This window comes from Octopus bimaculoides, chromosome 2, assembly GCF_001194135.2.
Source record: "Octopus bimaculoides isolate UCB-OBI-ISO-001 chromosome 2, ASM119413v2, whole genome shotgun sequence".
NCBI classification, from domain to species: domain Eukaryota; kingdom Metazoa; phylum Mollusca; class Cephalopoda; order Octopoda; family Octopodidae; genus Octopus; species Octopus bimaculoides.
This window is the reverse complement of record NC_068982.1, coordinates 12,509,114-12,518,326: the sequence shown is the minus strand read 5'-3', so window position 1 is coordinate 12,518,326 and position 9,213 is coordinate 12,509,114.

Here is a 9,213-nt window from a genome sequence, read left to right as displayed (position 1 = left end):
AGTATGTGTGAGTGTACATATGGAGAGTGTGTGTGTGTGTGTGTGTGTGTGTGATATTGCCTGTGTTTATGTATATGTATGTGTTCTTCCTAACATATATTCACCTCATTCTCTATCAGGATAGATAAAATTACTTATTTCTTTCCTAAAATAGTATTTTTGTCTGTCACTTGAATATGGGTTGTTAGCTCATTTCATTTATTTTAGTTTTAGATAAATATATAAAGTGAAATACAAATATTAACTGAATCAAGATCTATATAATAATGTGTGTGTATCTAAATTTAAATATTCTATATTTATATATACATACATACTTACATGTACACACACACACACACACATACACACACACACACACACACACACACACACACATACACACACCCAAACACACACACACACAAAATATTTTTATTTTTTATATTTTTTATTTTTTTGTCAGTAAATGTCTACTTTTAAATACAATAGTAGTTTTAATCTTGTCTGTGTTTTCTTAGCTGGAATTAAGATTAAATATCAATTTATCATATTCCTACTAAACCAGAAGTGACTTATGATGTAAAATTAGACAACGAAAAAGAAAATAATAATATATTATCTGATGGTTATATCAGAAAATTTATACCTTTAACAGAATTGATCTTGACAACTTATGGCAGTTTATACTTCAACAAGAGGAAGAATGAAAATATCTCTGCCAAATTTAATCATAAATAAAATTTAGATTAATCCACTCATCTCTACAAAAGTGAAGACAAATTATATCCAAATCACAATTTACATTTCCACAATATTATTAATCTTGCCAACAATAAAACTATTCTGAAAACTACAAATTGTATGATGTTATAAAATTGCTTAATTCTTTTGTTAGAAAGTAACGTATAAACACTTCAAATATGATGTCAATTATACAGAGCTAATAGTTGGAAAATGTTTTAGCTGTTTCACAATAGATACTCTAAGTCTATTATCCAATAGTGCAAAGAATTGCTTAATAAATAATGTCAGATGCTATCATCATTTCCAATAGGGTTTCTATTGTCTTTTTAGTCACTAAACCTTTAGAAATACTATCATTTCTAAGCCAAAGAATTGATTCAAGTACTCAAGACTATTATTACTACCACATCTATTTTTTCCTGATTTTCTCATATATATTCAAGTCATCTAAATAATCTCGGATTTCAAAAGAGCACATCAAGACGCAATGAATAAATGTGAAAGGCATTTATGAATTTATGAATACATGTGAGATGTTAATATTTATATTTTTTGTTGTCCTTCTAATAATTTGGCAATCAAAAGTATTTGAAAAATGTCATTCTTTATATTTTATTCCAACTCTTTTGTAAAGCATTACATAATACTTCATAATTTTTCATTCAATACTTTCAGATGTACAATTTTTGTTAATATACAAAGCCATGTATTAATAAAGTCTAATTGCTTACCAACAATCAGTCTTTGTCTTTCAACAAAACAATACCATACTTAGTTCATTTGCCTGATATGTATTCATATATGTGTGCATCTCTTTGTGTGGGTGTGTGTACACACACTTGTGCATGCACACACACACACATTGTTTTATAACCTTATAACCATTATCTTTACTGTTGTAATTTTAACATTCTTTTTATAATGTCAGAATTGGTTTCTTCAGTCAGCTCCATTAAATAATTTCCTGCCTCATAATATTTGGCCAAACCATATGTAAAGTCCAGCATTTCAGCTCTGATTGAGAAATATCTTCTGAAGTGGATTTTTTTTTTTCTTTTTCTATTTTTTGTCTACCCCTATCACAGATACCCAACCTTTTATTGATCTTTGTAAATATATTTATTCCTTTGGATTAAGCTCACTGAATTGTTACCTGATACATTTGGTATTCAGTCACTTCGTTAGCTTCCTTGTACTAAATAATTTCAAGTCATTACCCACTCAAATCTAGTTTATCTAAAGTTCTGGTATCAGAGTTCACAACATTCATTTCCACTCACTGAATAGCTATGAATAATTAACTGCACCCTTTATGTCTAGCAAACAAGATTACTTCTTTTAATTTTGCTTCGTTTTAATCATAGCTGCTAACTTAGAACTATTTCTATTTAAGCAAAACAGGACTTACAAAAGAAAACCAGAACTAATACAAAAGGAAAATCAAGAGAACTCCTACAAATTAGAATCATTGAAAATTGGAAATCAAAATATTTTTATAAGCAGTGGAGCAACAGGGTCAGGAATGGAAGGCATCAATAGTGTGAGGGTAGAAATCATAAACCCTTATCAAAAAGAGTTTCTGTTTTAGTAAAATGAATATATAGAAAAGAATGAGAATTTATAATACTAACTTGAAATGCTATCATTAAATCTAACATCAAGTTCAGTTTCATATGGATGTCATTAAGAATAAATTTAAATATCACTTAAGTTAATATATATTTGTACAATAAGTCCATGGTACATTGGATAAATTAATTGGAATCCTGCAGGTAATAAATGTTTGGGAATTTACACCTGATAATGTACAGAAAATAAACTGTGTAGGAAGTAAACAGCAGGATCCAAGTAAAGTGTAAACTGTTAATGGTTTGTGTTAACAATTAGTGAGTAGAAACAGTTCATAAAGGTGGGGTTTAAGTGGTTTGTCATGGGAACCTTGTTACTGGAAATAAAGTTTAATTCTTGTATACTCAAATGACAAAAGTTGTGGATGTTTTTGATTTAAAACTCATCAGATGAGACAAGCATGCAAATATGCAAGAGACAAATAAGGACACGGATTTTCCCAAGACACTATAATGAAGTGAACATCTAGCTTGCTAAGATCCATTTCAACAAGAAACAGAAGTCGACTTTAACCCTTTCATTACTGTAATTTATTTTGAGATGCTCCGTGTTTCTTTCAATTACTTTAAATACAACAAAGAATTTGGTAAAATAACTTAGTTATCATTAAGCTAGTGTTAGGAACATTAATTGTGACTAAGGTTTGGTGAAAGATTTTAATTCAGAACTTATGAAAACAAGACATTTGTACCACAGAGCCAGAGGTGGTTTCAGGTGGGTAGGTATCAAAAGGGCTAAATTAATCATTTGTTAACCCTTTTGTTACCATATTTATTCTGAGATGCTCTGTATTTCTTTATATTAATTTTAAATATAACAAAGAATTTAGTAAAATAGCTTAGTTACCATTAAGCTAGTGATAGGAAAATAAATAGTGACTAAAGTTTGGTGGAAGAATTTAATTCAGAACTTATGAACACAAGTCATTTGTACTCAGAGCCAGAGGCAATTTCAGCCAGGTTGGTAACGAAAGGGTTGAATTTGCTTTTTGTTGTTGTTTTTGATTTGGCAAGAAGGTTGTTCAAGCCGTCAGTTTTGTATTCAATTTGTTCAATATTAGTTTCTTTGTAGCATACATCCTGTGTTGTTGTACTGACCTACTTCCTGCACAGTATAAACCCATTGCATGAAATATATGTTATCTACAATATAGATTGAAACATTGTGCTATTCAAAACAATCACTGAAAACATGATGCTATCAATTTGGAATATTTTATCTTTTACTTTTAGTCCCTATCTCCTCCAAGATTCAGACTTTGATATTTTCTGGTTTCATTTGGTATATTAAATATTGCGTTTATAGTCAAGTCCAGCTCGCCACGTCTCTATTCTAAGGACAAGATCCCATTTACATGCTTCAGAGGCCCTGAACAAGGTTATGGGATCTTCCCTTCCTCCTCTTTTAAGTCTAGGATCTTTTAAAACCAAAAATTTAGATATGCAGGTACTTATTGCATTAAAAAAGAGCTGAAATGCGATCATTAGTGAGAACCCACTTATACAATGACTTCATCACTGACAAGGGACTTCATTTATTTACTTCATATACATAAGCAAATGTGAGAGCATCTGTATGGTTGCTTGACTTGCTAGAAACAGCAGCCAAATATCCCTTAAATCACACCTAAAATAATCCTTTCTACTATAGGCACAAGGCCTAAAATTTGGGGGAGGGGGATAGTCGATTACATCATCCCCAGTACTCAACTGGTACTTAATTTATCGAGCCCAAAAGGATGAAAGGCAAAGTCAACCTCAGCGGAATTTGAACTCAGAATGTAGCAGCAGATGAAATACCGGTAAGCATTTCGCCCAGCATGCTAACAATTCTGCCTTGATTGCATCTAAAATAATAAAAGGCATTATTGGATAATGTAATTGTCGATAACCCAAAAAAGACAGGATGGTCATAGTTGCAATACCTTTGAGTATTGGTCTGTTCAATAAGAGTTGACCTGTGGCTAAACAATAACAATATTTATTCCTCTTATATAGACGCTTGACAGCTCTTATGATTTATTCCTTAATATCCCAGACAAAGAGAGAGAGAGAAAGAGAGAGAGAGAGAGAGAGAGAGAGAGAGAGAGAAAGAGAGAGAGAGAGAGAGAGAAAGAGAGAGAGAGAGAGAGAGAGCACCCTACCTTTATCATATATCTCTATCAAACATAGGTGCAGGCGCAGCTGTGTGGTAAGTAGCTCGCTTCCCAACCACATGGTTCCAGGTTCAGTCACACTGCAAGGTACCTTGGGCAAGTGAGTTCAACTATAGTCTTGGGCCAACCAAAGCCTTGTGAGTGGATTTGGTAGATGGAAACTGAAAGAAGCCCATTGTATATATATGTGTATATATGTATATATACACCATTGCTTGACAACCGATGTTGGTGTGTTTACGTCCCAGTAACTTAGTGGTTCAGCAAAAGTGACCGATGAAATAAGTACTAGGCTTACAAAGAATAAATCCTGGGGTCGATTTGTTCACCTAAAGGCAGTACTCCAGTATGGCCACAGTCAAATGACCGAAACAAACAAAAGAATAAAAGAATAAAAGAATAAAAGAAACTAACAAAATAAAGAGAGAAAGCTATTCTTTTTATTTGAAATACTTCTTTATTTTCCACAACAGCAAGAAGATGATTCGGTCAAACAATTTGGGTCAAGATGGAAAAAAAATGGTGCAATCAAGGCAGACTTGGAAGTGCATTGTGATCAGCAGTGTATAACAGTATCTGATGGCCTGATCAATATTGTGACATTGTGATATTGTTTTATTTGTGATAAACCTTCTATTGTTCAATGCTGCACTACAAATTCTAACAATTGCATGTTCAACGAAATCCTAGTAAATCCTATTAAATGTGTTTCACAATTGTATTGTATTGATAGTTTAATTTGTGTGGTATTGTAATTATATTTTTACAGTTATGTATGTTACACTTTCTATTACCATTGAATATGATAAATGGAATCTAGTGCACTCATTCTGGCACCAGTGTGTTAAACATTGTTTTCTCTAGACTAAGGATATTCTGCAATAGTTTTATTTGAACTGACTATTCTCTTGTAAAACATAAAGTTTCTATACTGTGGGTAATATGAAAATCTTGATGCTTCAAGCAAAAATCAATATTTTTCCTCTCTGATAAAGGGCTTCACATGAAACATCAAGGTTTTTCTCATCTCACATCATGCAAATTATCCAAATTGATGAACTTCATTGAATAACCTTTTTTTTTAACCAATGATGACTTTTATTAAATTTCTCTGGACACTGACATTTTTTCTTTATGACTCCTTAAATTAGTGGTTCTCAATTCTCTAACACCATGATCCATTTTAGCAATTTGATAATCTTCACTGAATCTGTAAAAAAAAAGAAAAGAGAATTCCAAAAATTGTACATACTTAAAATTTTCTTACGAAAATTTTCTTCACTTTTTTGTTGACAAAAAATATAGTCTTGTAGTCCCTATGGTTATGGTTTATTACCATTCATCAAATACTTCAAAAGTTAAAGACTTTGATTTCATGACCCTTTCATAAATATACTACAAGCCATAGATTGATAACTGTTACTTTTGATTGTCTTCAAATATTGAGATTGATATAATTTCAACCCTTCTGGTGCCGTTTGTAGTAAATCACATGAGCACTACTCTCCCAGTAATCGCGTTTAACAGTTGAATTGATAGCTTAAATCATGTGGCATTGTAATTATATTTTTGAAGTTGTGTGTTATAGCTATATATATCTTCCATTACTATCGACAACAACAAATGGAATCAAGAGTATGTATTCTGCTATGGTGTGTTAAAAGAAATATAGACTGAGGCTACTCTTCAATGGATTTATTTGAACTGATCATCCTCTTAAATGGTTTGTCTTTCTCATAGAAAATAGCAAAGAGTTGTTACTGCTGTTTTGCTTTACTTGAGCTATAAAAGAGCACATCTAAGATCAAAGATGCTCCAACTGTGACCATCCCATCTTTGATTCAGATATCTCAAGCTATCTTATCGAATGTACCCTGATATTTAAGAGAACAAGGAATGATTTGAGAAAGACAGGCTGTTATTTTGAGCAAGCTTAAACAACAAAATACATATCTAGTTCCTTGACTCAAAAGCACAGAGTTTGATTGAAGTACTTCACAGGAATATCTCAAACTCACTTTGGAATATTTCTGTGGAGTGATCAAGTCAGATGCAATGGATAACAAGAGCTTTGAAATTATCCATTTATTAAATATGCATAAAAGAAGCTGATCTCTACATAATTTATGATACAACAGAAAACAGGCTTGCAGCAAGAATTGTAATGCAAAGCAATCCAGTGGATCATATTTCTGCTTCAATCTAAATCTTTATTTACTATATTCAGACAGTGATGCAAATTTTACATCCATTTTCCATGCTGGCATGGGTGGGTTATTTCACGTTGCTCCAGTTCACTCAGCTGTAGAAATGAGTTGCGACGTCACTGGTGCTAAGCTGTATCGATCTTTGCCTTTCCCTTGGATAACATCAGTGGCATGAAGAGAGGAGGCTGGTATGCATGGGCGACTGCTGGTCTTCCATAAACAACCTTGCCCAGACTTGTGCCTCGGAGGGTAACTTTCTAGGTGCAATCCCATGGTCAGTCATGACCGAAGGGGTTCTCCATATATATATAATCATTTAACACAAAGAAAATCAACATAAAACTTTAACCAGTTAAACCTCAAAGGATATTACAGTGAAGACCGTGAAGAAACTGCACTGCTATTATAGTGAAGTTGCAATTACAAGTTACTTAACTGATGCAGTCGAAACATATGTAGATCTATTTGAGGCTGTATTTATATATAAACATAAATTAAAGGTAATGCTAATGCTATTTCATAATAATCCTTATCATTATTATTATTATTCATATATATCTAAATATTTGTTTATATATTTGCTTATTTAACAACATAACAGGCAAACTTTTGAATTTTTTGAATTATCCACATGACATTATTATAATTCATTCTAAAACATTCCATAGAGAAATATATTTATTTGTTTATCAAAAGCTATATAAACACACAGACCTTCAGCCTGTAACTAGTTTAATATGCATATAGTTGCATATCTAGACATGTTCATATATATCTTAAATGATAAACTTCTGGAAAGTTTTACAGGGTTTTACAGTTCCAGTGATGGATTGGATCTGTTCTCTTCAAATTAGCTTTCTCCTTTCTGGTTTTGAGAAGCCTAATTTCTCAAGATTGGTATTTAGGCAGTGTGTTACATATCACAGGGCTCTAGTAATTGCAGATATAAACCTGAACTTGTAATTTGGATAGAGTAATTGCAGATTTCTCAATAATTCAGCATAAGTGTCCTCTTTTTCACTGATCTTCAGCTTTATGTTAACATCCGCTGGGCAGTTAATTTCCACAACTGTGCACAGTTTCTCTTCTCTATCCCAAATCACTATATCAGGTCTGTTGTGCTTACATTTTATTGAGATCTTAACTGGTATATTCCACCAGTATTCCTTTTTATTATGCGTGGCTATGGCATGTATGCACATCTTTGTCTTTCATTGATGTATATTGTTAAGGACTTCAACATTTGCATTGGAAAATTAAAACTTGGTGTGCTTCAGATGAAATCCATTGTTATATTTGTTCTGCACTATGTTACAAATATTCCCTTGACATTCTTGCCATCAGAAATACTGTGAACCAATCTCATTAGTTACCTGTGACCAGCAATACCATTGTTCACTAACTGCGAAATAAATTAAATAAATTGAAGTACAGAAATTTCTTCAAATAGTTTTCAATTTCATTGAAAAAAGAACACATTCAAAAGAGATTTTAATCATAATTCTAAGGTAATATATTAGCAATTTTCTGTCATTTGATGCCAGTTAGTAATAGGAAAATAGCTGGACACAGCATATATCATAATACAATGGGATTACTTTCATGAATTGCTGTCCAATAAATTTAATGTTATAATATAGCTGAGGATGAATGAATTCTCCTACTGACAAAGCTAAATTAATTTTGCTGAATATTATTAATCTTCTGTTGGAGTGAAACATATAATGCTTAAATACTTGTAATCAGGCTTGGGAATTATTATAGCACAACAAAATATTGGAATACATTGCATTCAAATACACACAATTCAAGAAAATAGCACTTTAGATTTCTTTTATATTTTTTCTCCCTATATATTCTTTTTTTTCACAGATATATTATATCACAATTCGTGAACAATAATATCGATGATTACAGGTTTTCAATGGGGCAATCACTGGTTCACTGCACTTCTGATGTCGAGAGTGACAAGGGAATGTCTGTAACTTAGTGCAAGGTTCTTTGTTCTCTCAAAAAGAACTTTGAAGAGAATTGATTTTCTACTGATGTATTTTCTATAACAGAAAACCTGGGGGGCAAGTGTCATCTACTATAATCCCAGACTGACCAAAGCCTTGTGAGTGAATTTGGTAGGAAATGAAAGAAGCCTATTAATATGTATGCATGTATATATATATATCATCATCATTTAACATCTGCTTTCCATGCTAGCATGGGTTTTATACATATATATATATAGACAACAATTTTTTTTTTTCAGAATGAGATAAAAAAAAACCAAGGCTGTGAAGATTTTAGAACATTTATAAGTAGAAAGTTTTACAGCTGTTTCCAGGATATTTATTATATCCCTTCATCGGAGACGGTGTGAGAAAATGGTTAAACAAAATCCAATAGTATCTGACAACTTTAGGTCTTAATGACACCATTACCACTCATATATATATATATATATATAAATTCATATATATATATATATATATATATATATATATA